Here is a 17,621-nt window from a genome sequence, read left to right as displayed (position 1 = left end):
ATGATTATTGGATTTATTGAGGATACTCACAAGAAAATGAATCTCAGTGACATATATGTTCTTTGATAATAAGTTAACTTTTAACTATGAACTATAACAGGTGACCAATACTGTACACAGTACTCTAAGTGCAGCCTCAACAGTGATTTATACGACTGTAGCACAATGTCTTAAATCCTATATTCAGTGACGTGACTGATGAAGACCAGCATGCTAAATACCTTTCTCGCCACTGTCTAGCTCTAGTGTCTAACCATTCATAGAGTTAGTCCTACATTAATTTCACTTTGCAAAATGCACCATCTCACACTTATGTGTGCTGAAGTCTATTTGCCACTTCGCAACCTAGTTCACTAACTGCCTAAGATCCACCGGCAAATCTTTACAGTGAATAACACTCCTAATTTAAATCCTGATGTCCTCTAACAATAGTGGACTGGACTCTGAACTTGTGCAGTGGGAGGTGGGTAATTGGTCAACTGTTTTTCTCCCCCCAGTCTCCTGAGGTCAATCACACAGGATATGTGAGGAGCAGTCAACCAGTCGTCATCTACATTACAGAACATGCACAAGTCGGAAGTGTTGCCTCAGATGCCATTTGTACAGTGCAGCCATCACCGTAATTGAAAAGGTCTGCTTCCCTCGAAACTCTGCACCACATCAATTACTTCCACATGGGGGGAACGAAACTGCACCAGCAGCTGGACTTCTAGCTGTCGGTAATTACGGGCTCAATTAATATTTTCACATCCTGTTAATTCTGATCAACAGATGAGAGGCTGTGAAATCCAGAGGGTGTTTATAAAATGGCAAAGGTTACTCTGAATATCAGAAAGGGGTCAAGTGGTTTAGCTTTCATTTCTAATGCAGACCTGTTCTTTAGGAGAGGCATTAACCAGGGACGAGGGCAGAGTAATGTCTGGGTGTACGTTTGTCCTGTAGTTTGCATGTTATGTTAGTTATTCAGAACCTTGGGCTGATGATCCAAAGACACGAGTCCCCCACCGTGACAGATGGGGAAGTTCAATACAGTTAATTAAATGAATCAGGAATAGGAATGTGAGTGGCTAAAGTAATGACTGTGAAACTCCTAGACGGTTATATAACAGGCATCAGGTGATGTAATTTACAGAAGGAAATCCCGTCAGTCATTATTCAATCTGGTTTACACGTGACTTCAGACCACCCATCCCTCCTCCCCTCCCTCCTGTCAGAATGTATCATGGCTGAGACCACAACAAGCTACATAGAGTTGTGGTCGTCCATGTCTACACGTCCTGTGCCTCAGTAAAGCAGCCAACATAATCAGAGGCCATTCCCAGCCAGGACGCTCCCTCTTCTCTCCCTCCCAATGGGCAGAAAATGCAAAAGTCTGAAAGCATGTACTACCAGGCTCAAGGGCAGCTTCTATTCCACCATTATAGACTATTGAATGGACATCGTGTATGATAAGATAAACTTTTGACCTCACAATCTACTTCATTGTGGTCTTGCATCTCCTCTATTGGCACTGTAGCCTTGCTGTAAGTGTAACACTACACTTTGTCTTCTTCTCTATTTTTTTCTTTGTAGTATCTCCTATGAATTCCACAGATACACCATCCTAAAGTTCCTCCTCATCTCAGTTCTAAAGGACATCCCTTTATTCTGAGGCTGTGCCCTTGGATCCCAGACTCTCCTACTAATGGACACATCTTCTCCAAGTCCACTGTTTCAAGGCTTTTCAGTATACATTAGGTTTCAATAACATCCCTCTGAATTCCATTCAGTACAGGATCAGAACTATCAAGCTCTCCTCATACTGTACATTAAGACTTCCATTCCTACAAGCATTACTGTGAACCTCCTCTGGACCTTCTCCAGGCCAGAATATATTTCCTAATATACAAGACCCAAAACTGCTCACAATATCCCTAATGCTGTCTGACCAATCACAGACAAGGAAAAATCTGCAAATACTGGAAATCCAAGCAACACACACTAAGCATCTGGAGGAACTTAGCATCTATGGACAAGAGTAAACAGCCGACATTTTGGGCCAACATTCTTCATCAGGACTGGAGAGAAAGATGTGAGAAGGTGGGTGGAGTGAAGGAAGAAAAACAAGGTGGTAGGTGATAGGTGAAACTGGGAGGGGGGAGGGGTGAAGTAAAGAGCTTAGAAGTTGATTTTTGAAAGAGATAAAGGGCTGGAGAAGGGAGAATTAGATAAGAGAGGACAGAAGGCCATGGAAGAAAGGGAAGGGGGAGAAGCACCAGAGGGAGGTGATGGGCAGGTAAGGAGATAAGATAAGAGAGGGAAAGGGGGATGGGAAATGATGAAGGAGGGGGATCATTACTGGAAGATCAAGAAATTGATGTTCATGCCATCAGGTTGGAGGCTACCCAAATGGAATATAAGGTGTTGCTCCTCCATCCTCAGTGTGGGCTCATCATGACAGTAGAGGAGGCCATGAACTGATATGTCGGAATGGGAATGGGAAGTGGAATTAAAATGGGGGGCCATTAGGAAATCCTGCTTTTTCTGGTGGATGGAGCGTAGGTACTCAGCGAAGCAGTCTCCCAATCTACGTCAGGTCTCAGCAGTGTACAGGAGGCCACACTGGGAGCACCAGATACAGTAGATGACACCAACAGACTCACAAGTGAAGTGTTACCTCACCTGGAAGGACTGTTTGGGGCCCTGATGGTAGTGAGGGAGGAGGTGTAGGGGCAGCTGTAGCACTTACTCCACTTGCAAGGATTAGTGCCAGGAGAGAGATCAGTGGGGAAGAATGAATGGACAAGGGAGCGATCCCTGTGGAAAGGTGAGAGTCGGGGTGGTGGGAGGGAGGGAAAGTTGTGCTTGGTGGTGGGATCCCATTAGAGATGGCAGAAGTTATGGAGAATAATGCAGAGGCTGGTGGGGTGGTAGGTGAGGACAAGAGGGACCCTATACCTGGTGGGGTGGCAGGAGGATGGGTGAGGGCAGATGTGAACGAAACGGAACAGATGCAATTGAAGGCAGTGTTGGTGGTTCAGGAAGGGATGCCTCTTTCTTTGAAGAAGGAGAACATCTCCTTAGTTCTGGAATGAAAAGCCTCATCCTGAGAGCAGATACAGCAGAGATGGAGGAATTGAGAGAAAGGAATGGCATTTTTACAAGGAACAGGACGGGAAGAGGTATAGTCCAGGTAGCCGTGAGAATCAGTGGGTTACAAAGGATATTAGGAAATAGACTGTTTCCAGAGATAGAGACAGAAAAATCAAGAAAGGAGAGGAAGGTGTCAGAAATGGACTAGGTAAATTTGAGGGTAGGGTGGAAGTTGGAGGCAAAGTTGATGAGATCTGCATGGATGCAGGAAGCAGCACTAATGCAGTCATTGATGTAACGTAGGAAAAGTTGGGGAGTGATACTAGTATAGTCTTGGAGCAATGCAGTCTGACCAATGTCCTCCAAAGCCTCAGCAACACTGTGAAGTCCGATGCACCTTGAACCAGTCTAGCCATTCTCCTCTGACCTGTTTCATTAACAAGACTTTTTTGCCCACAGAGTTGCAACTCACTAGATGTCTTTTTATATTTCACACCATTCTCTGTAAACTCTAGAAAATGCTGTGCATGAAAATCCCAGGACATCAACAGTTTCTGAGCAACTCAAACAACTCTGTCTGGCATCAACAATCACTTCATGGTCAAATAACTTAGATCACATTTCTTCCCGATTCTGATGTTTGGTCTGAACGACAACTGAACCTTTGACCATGTCTGCATGCTTTTATGAATTGTTGCTACTACATCATTGACTGATTAAGTAATTGCATTAACGAGCATGTGTATAGGTGCACCTAATAAAGTGGTCATTGAGTGCACAATTGCAAAATAATTTTCCAACTCCTATATTCAGTGAGCTGAATGATGCACACCAGTATACTAAATGCTTTCTTCACCAGCCATCTCCCTGTGTCGCTGCTTTCAGTGAACTATCCACTTGAACTCCTAGGTCCCTTTGTTATGCAACACTTCCTAGGGTCCTATTATTCACTGCTTAAGACATTTGCTAGCTTGATCTCCAGCAACGCAATGCCTCATATCCTTAAGGATAGCTTTCAGAAAGGAAAAGTTCATATAAAAGCCTCACGTTTTGTCAGGTGAAAATAGAGCTAATTAAAGGAGGGGTTAGGACTGGAGAAAGAGAGGTGCTCCTTCCTACAGAGTGCTCATGTGGGATGTTTTTTCTCTGTAGTGGATGCATGTTGTGTGTCTTATTGAATGCATCTGCCATTGTACAATCCTCGCTGTTCTGATGCCACATGTAATGGCAGAACATGAGGCCGGTGTCACAGGAACTGGAGGAGACTTGTTTTGTAGGGATGAAGTCCAGGGCTTGCTAAGATCAGTGACTCAGAAGAGCAGAACCCTGCAACGGCAGCCATAAACCTGTGGGAGGTTTTCAGAGAGCCAGGCAGGCAGGGATGGAAGTGATTATGTCACAGACATCAGCGAGATAGAGTACATTCTGGAATAATAGGAATAGGAAAAGCAAAGGGGCTATCAAACACACCCCCCATCTGACCTCCTTGTAGTTTATCTGGCCACGATGAAAGATCAGGCCACTTTCTCCCTCTAATGATTTCCTCAGTAATCAAGCAACGGAAGTCGTTGAGTGCAGCGTGATTAGTTGTAAGGCACTTGCTAATCATTTGGTTCTCATGCTCAGAGCTGACAAATTCGTCTGCAACTCGGGGGCTCCGTTCAGTAGCTCTGGCAAGCAGGCTGCAAGGCCAGCGTTAGTTCCTGAGTAGGTGCTAATAGGCTGCTCCTCAGCCCAAAGTTTCTCATTTTGCTTCAAGCAGCGTGAGTCAGCAGAGGATCTAGTCTGCAGTTTGTATTAAACTGACCTATGAGGAATAGTGCTTAAACCTTTGAAGGGAGAGTGCCTTTAAGCTGCTCAGTTGTTGAGTGATAGTGTTGAAAAAGTGGGTAAGGGAAGATAAAGTTCCCAAATATGATTCCTGATGAAAGGTCTCGGCCCAAAACGTTGACTGTTTACTCTTTTCCATAGATGCTGCCTGGCCTGCTGAGCTCCTCCAGCATTTTGTGTGTGTTGCTTGCATTTCCGGCATCTGTAGATTTTCCCTTGTTTGTGAAAGTTCCCAAAGTGTTGGCTGGGTCAGGATCTAATAACATCAGCACATGTGGAATCAAAAGTATATTGAAGTATCAGTAGTAGAGATCATAGAGCAGTACAAAACAGGAATAGGGCCTTTGACCCATGAAGTTATGCTGAACTAAGTAAATTAGTATTTAAATGCCTAGCTACTGTAACTTCAACTATTCTGTCAAATAATTTCCATATCCCTCCATCTTCCACACATTCACATGCTTGTCCAAGAGCCTCTTAGATGACGCCATCACATTTGCCTCCACCTACATTCCACACGCCCACCATTCTTCAAAACATTCCCTCATCTGCTGCATATCTGTTTCTCAATGTTCCAGTGGCTATTGGGGGACTGTCATTAGAATGACTGCACCCTTTTTATTTTTGAGTTCTACACATACAGGCTCAGTGGATGAACCTCCCCATCGTGGCCTTCTGAGTGCAGCTGTGATATTGCCTCTGATAATAGAGCAACTCAATTCCACCCCCCTCCCCATCCACACCCCAACCCTTTTACCTCCTTCACTATCTTTACTAAAACATTGAGACCCTGGAATATTAAGCAACCAATCCTGTTTCTCCCTCTCTCTCTCTCAACTGAGTCAATGTAATCTCTACAACATCATAGCTGAACTGCGCGAAATCTGTGGCAGTAGCACCATTCTAACTGTCTTACTGCATTCCTTGTGAAGCAATGCAGTGAAATATCTCACTCCTACTTATGTCTGTAATTTAACTCGCCCAATATTCTTCAAGATGTTTGTGTCCCTCTACCTTTGGCCTGTTAATCACCCATGAATTTTATCACTCTACTGTTCTGGCCGGTATTCACCTACTAAGACCTCAGTTCTGGAATAGCCTCCTTAAGCCTCTCTACCTCTCTTTGCTCATTTGAAAACATTCTTCAGTGTATTTGTTATGATTTGTACCACTAGGAACTAATTGAAAAGAAAACACAGGAGCTGAGTTTTACTTTAGTGAGGCGCTCACATATGATGTGGTGGCCTAATGACGTATGCCATTGACATACTTTTGCATATAACCCATACTGAATTACGTAAAGAACAAAGAATTATTAATCAAACAACATATTTACAATATTACTCAATGATTACTAAAATATTAAATACACAACAGTGTTCTCTTCTTGTTAATCTTTTGAGCATCAGTCCGAATATTCTGCTTATGTGGGCTGGCACTATTTTCACTCTGCTATGAACAGAAAAAGATAGGAACATGCAGAGACCACTCAGACTTCTGTGTTTTCTCCTCCATTCTGTACTATCACAGCTCTGTTTTCCTGCATGTTTCCTCCCCGTAAAAATGTAAAGGGTCGTAAAGATGTAAAGGTAAAGTAGTTCAGGATCCCATAAGGCTAACACAGTTTGATTGGTAATAAGGCAGGAAAATTGAATGTGAGTATTTGTTTGACATAGGGTGGTTGTCCTTGCTCTCTGCATTTCTCTTGTAGCTGTCGAAGTGAGAAGGTCATGTCGATTGTGGAGCGTTCTGACCTGAAACCACACTGAGACTCGGGATATACCCTTTCGGCTATTTTCTGCAGACTGTTCGGGACCATGTGGGTGAAGACCTTCCCAACGATGCTCAGCAAGGGGATTCCCCTGTAGCTGTTACAGTCGCTTCTGTCCCCTTTGTTCTTATATATGGTGACAATGTTGCAGCCTCTCATGTCTTGCGGCACTGCTCCCTCTATCCAGCACTGGCACAGGTGATTTAGCAGGATGTCCTTTGCGCATTTGATGGCCTCTGATGAAATGCCATCCGATCCTGGTGCCTTCCCAGTGGGCACACTGTCGATGGCTTTACTCAGCTCTTCGGCAGTCGGCAATGCATCAAGTTCCTCCATGACAGGCAGGCATTCCACGGTGTCTTGCGCACTGTCCAAGATGCTGTTTTCTCTGGAGAAGAGTTCAGAGTAATGCTCCACCCATCCCTCCATCTGCTTGCCTTTGTCATTGATGGTCTCGCCTGTTATGGTTTTCAATGGTGCTGTCTTGCTCTGGGTTGGTCCGATGGCTTTCTTGATCCCCTCATACACTCCACGGATGTTGCCTGCGTCAAATGATGACGAAATGCTTTTGCATAGTTGTAGCCAGTAGTCATTTGCACAGCGTTTCAAAGACGTTTGCAAGAGAGACATGAAGTCACTGAAAATGAACGTCAAGAGGTGGGAGGACATTGCAACCGATTGCTCTCATTGAAGGCTGGAACTATGCAGAGGTCTAAACAGAGGAGAAGAGAAGCGGAGGCTTGCTGCTGAAGAAAAGCGCACTCGTCAGAAAAACAGCGCCAAGACAACACTGGAGGACAGCGCCTTCAAATGCAGTCGCTGCAGCCGAGATTGTCACTCCCGTGTGGGCCTCTACAGCCAAAACAGACGCTGCTCTAACATAGACTGAAGCAAGACTTTCCAGGCGCAGATCCATGGTCTCGCGAGACTAACGGATGTCACCACCAGTATTTGTTTGGAGAGGACTTGAATATAAAAGCAGGAATACACTGCTGAAGATTTTTAAGGCATTGGTTAGACTACATTTGGAATACAGTGTACAGTTTTGGGCCCCATATTCGTAGGGAGATATGTTGGCCCTGGAGAGGACCCAAAGGAGGTACACAAGAATGCTTAAGAGAATGAAAGGTGTAATGTAGAAAGATTGCATGATGGATCTGGTCCTACACAGAAAGATGAGGAGAGATCTTATCGAAACTTACTGAAAATACTGGTAGGTTTGGATAGAAGGGACATAGAAAGGTTGTTTATCATATGCCTCCAAATGCCCTAAAACCTCATCCCTAATAATGGACTCCAACATCTTCCCAACCACTGAAGTCAAGCTAACTGGTCTATAATTCCTTGTTTTTCACCCCCTTCTTAAAGAGTGGAGTGATTCGTTCAATTTTCCAGTCCTCCAGAACCATTTCAGAATGTAATGATTCTTGAAAGGTCTTTACTTATGTCATGGTCCGGTCCGTGAAGTCCGCATTCTGGTTCACGGTCTGGTCCGTGGACTCAGGACTCCGGGTCTTCCAGTTGTCCCTCGTTTGGTTGAGTTAATCGTAGCCACCTGATTCCCATCTTGGGGCTTGGAATATATGTAGCCTTGGGGTTGAGTGTGGGCTGCTGGTTTGCCTTGCCAGTCCCCCTTGGAGCAACCTGCTGATGGAAGGCCAGTGAAACCATTTGTGATTGCTAGGGCTGGTTGGAGGACCACTGCTTCATGGAGACTTGTTGCCACTTGTTGGAGTAGTCTTTGTGGTATGGATTTGGCTGTTTCCTGGGCCAGCTGAGTGGCTGCCAGCCACTCTGAGCTAGGTAGGGATCTGGATTTTTCTGTAGCCAGTGGAGGTCGCTGGCTGTAACTGTGACTTGGAGCAACCCTGAAGCAGAGATGGAACTGTCTGTTTTTCTTTGGTGTTTGTCTCTTCTTGTCCTTGTCTCTGTGGGGTAAGTCAGGCTGTTCTGTTGTTGCCCTGTGGGGGGGGGGGTCATGTCTTGTCTTGTCCATGCCTCTGGGGTAAGTCATGCTGTTTTGCTGTTGCCCTGTGAGGGGACATGTTTTGTCTTTGCCTCTGTTGGGTAAGTCTGACCATTCTGCTGTTATCCAACAGATGGACCTGTCCCACCTTGGTGTGGAGAGGTTGAGTCCTGGCTTATCTAAGTATAAGTCCTGGCTCTATGTTTATGTACTGTCCTGTCTCATGTTGGTGTTGTGTTAATGATGAGTCCTGGCTTTTCGAAGGACAAGTCCTGCCTTTATGTTGATGTTCAGTTCCCAGTCGGTCTGTCAGCTCCAGCTTCTGAGTTATCAGCCTCTGCATTTCAAGACGAAGATCCAGCAGCCAAGCCCCGAGGGCCCAAGCCTGGAGGATCCCGCAGCCTGCAAGCCCCGAGGGCCCAAGCCTGGAGGATCCCGCAGCCTGCAAGCCCCGAGGGCCCAAGCCTGGAGGATCCCGCAGCCTGCAAGCCCCGAGGGCCCAAGCCTGGAGGATCCCGCAGCCTGCAAGCCCCGAGGGCCCAAGCCTGGAGGATCCCGCAGCCTGCAAGCCCCGAGGGCCCAAGCCTGGAGGATCCCGCAGCCTGCAAGCCCCGAGGGCCCAAGCCTGGAGGATCCCGCAGCCTGCAAGCCTCAAGACCCAAGACCCCAGCCATGTTATGTCCTTGCCTGGTTCTGGGGTCCGAGCCAGAGGCAAGACCTGGGTTCTGGGTCCTTGTCCAGTCTTGGGCTTGGAGTCGAAGCCTTGTCTCCTAGTCCATGGTTTCTAGTCCAGGTCCTGCTTTCCCTAGCCCAAGTCTGTGTTCTTGTCCCTGCTCCTGGTCTGAATCCTGTCACATCCCTACTCTAGTCAAGACCTGTTCCTTGTACTTCAGTGTCTGTGTCTTGCATTTGGATCTGTTCCCAATGCCCCAATTGTGACAACTTATGCCTCCACAATCTCCTAAGCTACCTCTTTCAGAACCCTGGGGAGTAATCCATCTAGCCCAGGAGACTTACCTACCTAACCTTTCATCTTCCCAAGCACCTTCTCCTTAGTAATAGCAACTATATTCATTTCCACCGCCCCCCCCCCCCCCCCCGGCCGATACACTCAAATTTCTGGCACACTGCTGATGAATTCCATGGCAAAGACTGATGCAAAATACTTTTCAAGTTCATCTGCCATTTCTTTGTCTGCCACAACTGCCTATCCAGTGTAATTTCCCAGTGGTCTAATATCCATTCTACCTTTCTTTTAGTCCTTATACAGTATATCTGGAAAAAAGCTTTTGATAACCTTTGTTATATTGCAGGCCTGCTTCCTGTCTCTGCCTCTGTATCTGTATCTGAAAATATTTCACCTTTACTTCCTTATTGTTTTTTGTTGCCTTCTGTTGGTTTTTAAAAGCTTACCGGTCCTCTAGATCCCACCAATTTTTGCTATATTTTATGATCTTTTTTGCTTTTATGCTCCTTTTGACTTCCCTTGTCAGCCACAGTTCCCTGATCCTCTCTTTAGATTACTACTTCTATCATGGGATGAATCTATCTAGCTGATGCAATTAGCCAAATGTCCTAATTCTGCTCCTATGTCTTATGGTCTATCCTGTGCCTTCAGAATTGCTCCAGCTATTGGTATTCTGCCATCATCCCTGCTAGTGTCCCCTTCCAATCAACTTTGGCCAGCTCCTCTTTCTCCTCTGTAGTTTCCTTTACTCCATCATACTGATTTCAGCTTCCCCCTCTCAATCTCTATAGTGACTTTTATCATATCATGATCATTGCCTCCTAAGGATTCCTTTCCCTTAATGTCCCTAATCAAATCTGTTTATAACTCAACGTCCAATCTAGAGTGGGCTCAACCAGAAGCTGCTTAAAAATAAACCTCTATTCTTACTTTTAAGGTATTCTTGCATTTAAAGTCTCAGATAGAACTGCCCAAACTCTTCACTTGCTCCCTCTTTTATCTTCACTCTCCCTTTCTTTTGTTTCTCTTGCTCTCTGTTACTTTGTCTCTTCCTCTTCCTCTCTATCCATTTGTTTCACCTTTCCTTTGTAGTTCTTTCTGTCTCTCTCTATCACTGTCTGTCTGTAAGTGTTGCATCTAAATGTAGATCTACACAAGCTAAAGCAATATGGTTTCTTTCTACTTAGTGCCTGCTTCTAAGCACACTACGGGGTATATTAGTGTAATGGTTAAATTACTGGAGGTCCAGACCACTGAACCAGAGTGAGTTCAAATCCCAGCACAGCAGTTGGATAATTTAAATTGAAGTAACTAAAGAAGAATGTGGAAATAGATTAAAAAAGAACCAGTCAGTGTAGTTACTCAAACTTATTAGCTTGTCATAAAAATCTATCTGGTTCAAGTAGAATCACTGAAATTTAAGTCATAGTTATGGATCATGAGGCCTATATTGTCAATGACAGTTAAGTTGGAGAAGTTGGGACTATTCCCACCATCCAACTGCAGCCAGCACATCTCCGAGTTCAAAGGTTAAAGTAAATTTATTATCAGTTTCCGTTTACAATCTTGACATAGTTTCTAGCAGGCATTTACAATGAAAAAAGAAATACAATAGAATTTTATGAAAACCTATACATCAACAAAGACTGACTAATAACCAAGTGCAAAGGACCACAAACTGTGCTAATGAAAATAATACTGAGAACTTGAGTTGTTAAGAGTCTTTTGAAGTGTCTGTAGGTCTAAGAATCAGTTCAGAGTAGTGGTGAATGAAGTTATACACGCCAGTTCAGGAGCTTAATAGTTTAGGTTAATAGTTGATGGTATGGTTTCTATATAGCCTTGTATATCAGTATAGAAATGCTCTACAGTAGTCATGTGCTGCTATAGTGGTGTGGTGATTATGGTTGTGCTTCACGACGCTGAAAGGAAGTATCTATACTAGAACCTGGTGGTGTGGGACTTCGTTTCTGTACTTCCTGCCCCATGGTAGCTGTGAGAAGATGGGATGGACCAGATGGTGGGGTTCTTTAATGATAGATGTTGTCTTGAGGCAGCACTTCATGTTGATATGGCCCATGGTGGGACAAACGATCCAAACTGCCACTCTGGGGTGGATTAAACAGCCACTTCATTTCCAGCCTCCTTGCCCAGACCAGTCTGGTGACTATGAAAAAGTTCAGATTCATTAGTAAAACAAGAACATTCAAGCTTATTGTCATCTGACTACATATACTTATATACAATCAATCGAAACAATGTTCCTCCAGACCACGGTGCACCCACACATAAACCAAAATATTACACGATAAATAAGTTAATAAAACATAATGCATGTAGTAAAGTCTCATTGCCCTCGTGATGAGACGTTGGTGGTGGCATAGCATTCATTAGTAAGGGCATTGAGCCCCAGAGATGACAGTTTACCCACCAGCCTCTGAGGGATGATTGTATTAAATGTTGAGTTGAAGTTGATCAAAAACATCCTGGCCTCATTTTCTAGGTGGGACAGAATGGAATGGAGGGCTGAGGCAATGACATCATTAGTGGACTAGTTTGAGCAGTAGGCAAACTGTAGAGGGTCCAGTGTAGCTGGAAGGTGGGATTTTATATGATCCATTACCAGCCACTGAGACATAGAAACATAGAAAATAGGTGCAGGAGTAGGCTGGTGCAGGCACTTCATGATTGCTGAAGTCAATGCCATAGGGCGACAATCATTAGTGTAGCTCTCTTGAACACAGGAATGATGGTGACTGCCATGAGGCCTGGAGGTACAGTGGACTATTTTGGAGAGATAGCAAAGATATCCGTTAAGACTTCTGTTAGCTGGGCCCCACAGTCCCTAAGCATCCGGCCAGGTATGTTGTCCAGCCCTGCAGCTTTGCATGTGTTTACCCTGGTTATGGTCTTCCTCACCCTGGCTGCAGCCAGACAGGGTGCCTGTTCCTCAGGAAGAGAAGGGGCTTTCCTCGATGCCATGTCATTCAATTGGTCAAATCGTGCATATCAGGAAGGGAGGCGTTGCTGAAGCTATCAAAGTGTAAAACCTCACATTTGTCTGCATTAAATTTCATCTGCCATTTTCAGCCTGTTTTTTCAGCTGGTGCAGATCCCACTGCAAAGCATGATAGCCTTCCTCACTGTCTACTACACTCTGAAATTTGGTGTCATCAACAAATTTGATGATTCAGTTAACCACATTATTATCCAGTACAGTAGATGACAAATAACAACGACCCAGCACCAACCGCTGCGGCACACCAATAATCACAGGCCCCCAGTCAGAGAGGCAACCCTCTGCTACTGCTCTATGGTTTCTCCCACAAAGCCAATGCCTAATCCAATTTATTACCTCAGATGTAGACAGACAGACAGCCTCCACAGATCTTGCCGGAGGTCGCAGCATTTCTGTCCACTCATAAGGAGATTAGGCCTTCTATTTGAGTGGCTGAGTCAAGAATGGTGTCTTGGACGACTCTCCCGCTGGTTCAGATGCAGAAGCAGGTAATCCAGTTTGCTTTCCAGCGATCAGACGTTAGCAAGTGGAATCGACTGGAGCATGGGCCTGCAGTGATCCGCTTCAAGTCTCGCTTTAATAGTGACAAGCTAACTGTACTTTGTGTTCGAGAGTACCACTTCCAATGGCTGCTTCGCTGAGTAGCTGTAGTAGACAGCAGCACAGAGCTAGAGCCTGCTCCTTGCTTTAGTCCATAACTGCATGGCACCTTCGTTATTCCTCTTGCTGGTGAGGTAGACTTGCAGACTTTAGTGTTTTTAATGTTCAGCAGTGTTCTTTGGTCATAGTAAAGATAACAGGACAAGAAATATCACTGTTGTTTGAAGCCGGAGTGGCTGCTGCATCTATGAATGCTGTCATCTTGTGACATAAAGAGCTGGAAATTCTCAAGTGGTCAAGTAGCACTCAGTGGGGAAAAGTTAGAGCTAGCTTTGGTGTCAACGCCCATTCACTGGACTGGAGTCTGCAGATGCTGGAATTTCAGTTCAACAAGCAGTACCGTGCATCAAAGAGGAGATACAGGAGCCTGAAAACACAGACTTAATATTTCAGACATAGCTTCTTCCTCTCTGCCATCAGATTTCTGAATGAACAATGAATCCATGAACACTACCTCACTTTTTTATTCTGTTCTATTTTTGCACTACTTAATTAAAGTTAATGTATTTCTTATTGTAATTTATTTTTTTCTATTATTATGTGTCTCAATGTACTGCTGCCACAAAGAAAACAAATTTCACGCCATGTGTCTGTGATATTAAACCTGATTCTGAATAACCTGGAGGAACTCAAGGAGTCAAGCAGTATCTGTGGGAGGAAAGGAACGTTTGGGGTTGATTGTTGTTTCACCAGAATGAAGCAGGAACTCTACAGTGCTACTTTGGCACCAAGGAAAGTGTTAAGGCATCAAACCTGTTTTTCAACATCATTATGAGAAGACACTTTATATTTCCTTAAGATGCACTTCAGAAACAATCTGACTAAAGCCTGACTGAAGACTCCTTTGAAACATGCCGGTACTTTTAAAGATTTTCGACAGTTTCAGCAGATTTTTTTTTCTCCTCAATTTTGACTGACGATGTTTCAGAAAATCGTGACAGTCTGCTCCAGAGCTCACACGCTCCTGAATTATTTAACACCAGCATTCAGCTTCACCTTTGAAACTAGATAAAAGAAGGCAGCTCAGTGCTGTGAGAATATCTGTGAAGATGTTGTTTTTAAAGCAGGGGGAAGCAGAGAGCTGAAGAGTTGGTTCCATTTTAGTTAACCCTAGCACATTAGCCGATTCTGCCACTCTCCTCTTTTAAACTATGTGCCACATGTTAAACTGTCTTTGATTTCTTCATCAAATTCTCTTGACCTTTCATAATCACATGAAGTAGCTGACCATGCTGTATTTTCTCTCTTGTAATGAGTGGCATCAAATCTAGACAGCAAAGGTGCATACATCAGGATGCTCTTTATCGATTATAGTTTAGTATTTATCATCCCCTTAAAGTGAACCAGTAAACTCCAAGACCAGCGCTTCAATACCCCCTTGTGCAATTGGATCCTGGATTTCCTCGCTCGGAGACCCCAGTCCATTCAAATTGGCAAAAACGTCTCCTCCATAATCCCCATCAGCACAGGAGCATCACCAGGATGTGTGCTTCATCCCCTGCTCGACGCGCTTTACATCTGTGACTGTGTGGCTAAGTGCAGCTCTAACACCATATACAAGTTTGCTGATGACATCACTGTTGTGGACCGTATCAAAGGGGGTGATGAATCAGCATACAGGATGGTGATCGAATATTTGGCTGAGTGGTATTATAATAACAACCTCTCACTCAATGTCAATGTGACCAAGAAACTGATTGTAGACTTCAGGAGAGGGAAACCAGAGACCCGTGATCCAATACTCATCGGAGGATCAGAGGTGGAGAACGTCAATAACTTTAAATTCCTGGGTGTCTCTGTCCTGAGCCCATCATATCAATATAATTGCAAAGAAAGCATGACAGTGCCTCTACTTCCTCAGGGGTCTGTGGAGATTTGGTGTGTCATCACAAACCTTGGCAAACTTCTATAGATGTGTGGGGGAAAGTGTGCTGACCTGTTGCATTACGGCCTGGTATGGGGACACCAATGCCATTGAACAGAAAATCCTACTAAGGGTAGTGGATTTGGCCCAGTGCATCACGGGTAAATCCCTCCCAACCAGTGAGCACACCTATATGAAACATTGCCACAGAAAAGCAGCATCTGTCATCAAAGATCCTCATCACCCAGGCCATGCTCTTTACTCACCGCTTCCATCAGGTCAAAGGTACAGATGCCTCAGAACCTGCACCATCAGGTTCAAGAACAGTTCCTACCCCTCAACCATCAGGCTCTTGAACAAAAGAGGATAACTACACTCATTCTACATCTGATGTTCCCACATCCGACAGTCTCACTTTTAAGGACTTTATCCTGTTATTTCATGCTCATTATTTATTGCTACTTATTTATATTTGCATTTGCACAGTTTGTTGTTCATTGATCCTGTTTATAGTTACTGTTCTATAAAGTTGTTGAATATGCCAGCAGGAAAAAGAAACTCAGGGTTGTATGTGGTGACATGTATGTACTCTGATAATAAATTTCACTTTGAAACTTGAACTTTGATACATACAAGTCATAAGGAAGAACAGTTATTAGAAACTTTGAGAGAATGGGACCTTAATCTACTGTTTGTAGGAATGTACAGAAGTCTCACTCTTCAATTTAATTTCTATGGAAGCTCTATGTATGAGTGTCCTGAAGTTAGGTGTTTGTAACCAGAGTATAGCCGAAATTATCTTTAAAAACTTCAGAAAACAGTGCTGGGATAAGTGCTTACTTTTACTTCAATGTTCATTTTCAACCACCTATCCTTTCATCTTCATTTTCAAATTGCTCACTTAAGTTCTGATTACATTTTCATATTATGATTGAGGATCTTTCTTAAATGTTGTAGAATTCGTTACAAAGACAAATGGCTTACAGAGATAATCAAACCATTTCTACTTCAGCTAATTTACAGCATTCGAGTTTCAATTTGTTGACTATCCATTTGCTACAGGTGGACTTCACACTGTTGAAGTAAAATCAACACCAAAGACAAACACTGAAAAGATAATCATGAGAAAGGCTGCAGATGCTGGAAATTCAAAGCCACATATACCAAATGCTAGAGGAACTCAGCAAGTCAGACAGCATCTATGGAAATGAATAAACAGTTGATGTTTCGGGGAGAGACCTTTCATCAGGACTGAAAAGGAAGGGGGAAGATGCCAGAATAAGAATGTGAGGGGAAGGGAAGGAAGAAGGTGATAGGTGAAGTCAGGTGGGTAAGAAAGATAAAGAGTTGGAGAAGAAGGAATGTGATAGGAGCGAAAAGTGGACCATTGGAGAACGGGAAGGTGGAGGGGACCTAGGTGATAGGCAAGTGAGAGGACGTAAGAGGCCAGAATGGGAAACAGAAAAAGAGGAAAGGGAGAGGAATTTTTTTTTTGCCAGAAGGACAGATCGATATTCATGCCATCAGGTTGGAGGCTACACAGACGGAATATAAGGTGTTGCTGCTCCACCTGAGGGTGGGCTTATCTTAGCACAATGTTCGAATAGGAAAGGGAATGGGGCGAAAAATGTTTAGCCACTGGGAAGTCCCTCTTTCGGCAGATGGAGCAGAAGCAGTCCCTCAATTTATGACACGGCTCACCAGGGTGGAGGAGGTCACACTGGGAGCACCGGACACAGTAGACAATTTCACAGGTGAAGTGTTGCCTCACCTGAAAGGTCTGTTTGGGGCCCTGAATGGAGGCGAGGGAGGAGGTGAATGGGCAGGTTGGAAAGATAGGGCACCCAAAGGAAACCCATGTAGATAGTATAATCTTTGTTGGTAGAATATAAGATGAAGATGAGAGGGCATACAAGAGTGAGATATACCAGCCAGTTGAGTAGTGTCGCAGCAACAACCTCGCACTCGATGTCAGTAAGACCTATGATCTGATTGTGGATTTCAGGAAGGGTAAGACAAGGGAACATGAACCATTCCTCATTGAGGGATCAGAAGTGGAGAGAATTTCAAGTTCCTTGCTGTCAGAATCTCTGAAAATCTAACCTGGTCCCAACATATCAAGACAACTATAAAGAAGACAAGACAGTAGCTTTATTTCATTAGGAGTTTGAAGAGATTTGGTTTGTCACCTAAAACACTCAAAAACTTCTATAGATGTACCATGGAGAGCATTCTGACAGGCTGCATCACTGTCTGGTGGGGTGGGGGCTACTGCACTGGACCAACAGAAACTACAGAAAGTTGTAAAATCAGTCAGCTCCATCTTGGTGTCAGGTCTCTCAGTGGGAGAGTATTTTGGAGATAGTGATCACAATTCTATTTCCTTTACCATAGCATTGGAGAGGGATAGGAACAGAGAAGTTAAGAAAGTGTTTAATTGCAGTAAGGGGAAATATGAAGCTATCAGGCAGG

The sequence above is a fragment of the Mobula birostris genome, chromosome 1, assembly GCF_030028105.1.
Source record: "Mobula birostris isolate sMobBir1 chromosome 1, sMobBir1.hap1, whole genome shotgun sequence".
Classification (NCBI taxonomy): domain Eukaryota; kingdom Metazoa; phylum Chordata; class Chondrichthyes; order Myliobatiformes; family Myliobatidae; genus Mobula; species Mobula birostris.
This window is presented reverse-complemented; position numbering follows the sequence as displayed.